This window comes from Apium graveolens, chromosome 1 (genome assembly GCF_009905375.1).
Source record: "Apium graveolens cultivar Ventura chromosome 1, ASM990537v1, whole genome shotgun sequence".
Lineage (NCBI taxonomy): Eukaryota > Viridiplantae > Streptophyta > Magnoliopsida > Apiales > Apiaceae > Apium > Apium graveolens.
This window is the reverse complement of record NC_133647.1, coordinates 108202236-108203066: the sequence shown is the minus strand read 5'-3', so window position 1 is coordinate 108203066 and position 831 is coordinate 108202236. Positions and strand designations below refer to the sequence as shown.

General features: G+C 45.0%; 1 non-coding gene across 1 annotated transcript; it reads left to right on the top strand.

The window, feature by feature from the left end:
• The first annotated feature begins 211 nt into the window (after window positions 1–211).
• On the top strand, window positions 212–318 carry LOC141679597 (small nucleolar RNA R71). The gene has a single exon (XR_012558139.1). It is a non-coding gene; the product is annotated as a small nucleolar RNA R71 (small nucleolar RNA).
• Window positions 319–831: the final 513 nt, after the last annotated feature.

Genomic DNA, 831 nt, shown 5'->3' with positions numbered 1-831 from the left:
GGCTGCATCAACTTCCAGAATACCTGCTACCTTGCTTGACGTCATCCTCTGAGTTGGGTTTTGATGCTCATTTGCAGCCATCGTCTCTATAAGATTATACGCCTCAGTATAGCTTTTAGCCCATAAGGCGCCTCCAGCTGCTGAATCGAGCATGGGCCGAGATTGAGCCCCCAAACCATTATAGAAACCAGTGATCACCATCCAATCTGGCATTCCATGATGTGGACATTTTCTCAACATTTCCTTGTAGCGTTCCCAAGCCTCGCACATAGATTCTGTAGGTTGCTGCGCAAACTGAGTAAGAGCACTCCTCATAGCAGCAGTCTTTGCCATCGGATAAAACTTCACCAGAAACTTTTACGCAAGATCTTGCCACGTAGTGATGGACCCAGCTGGTTCAGAATATAACCAGTCTTTAGCCTTATCCCTCAGTGAGAATGGGAAAAACCTCAACTTGATAGCCTCATCAGTCACGCCATTATACTTAAAAGTGCTGCAGATCTCGACAAAATTCCTTATGTGCATGTTGGGGTCTTCAGTTGCCGCTCCTCCAAAAGAAACAGAATTCTGCACCATCTGAATAGTGCCCGGCTTGATTTCAAAGGTGTTAGCTTAAATAGCCGGATGAAGGATGCTTGACTGAATGTCATCAATTTTAGGCCGAGAAAAATCCATAAGAGCTGGATCAGCTTGAACAATACGATCTCCCATGTTTACTGGTTCTTTCTGCTCAGTTCCTGAATCCGAATCCTCAAAATCTAACTTCTTCGGAATATCAAGAACTTCGTCTGTCTCCTCAGCTGTATCTAAAGTCCTCTTGCCAGCACGAGA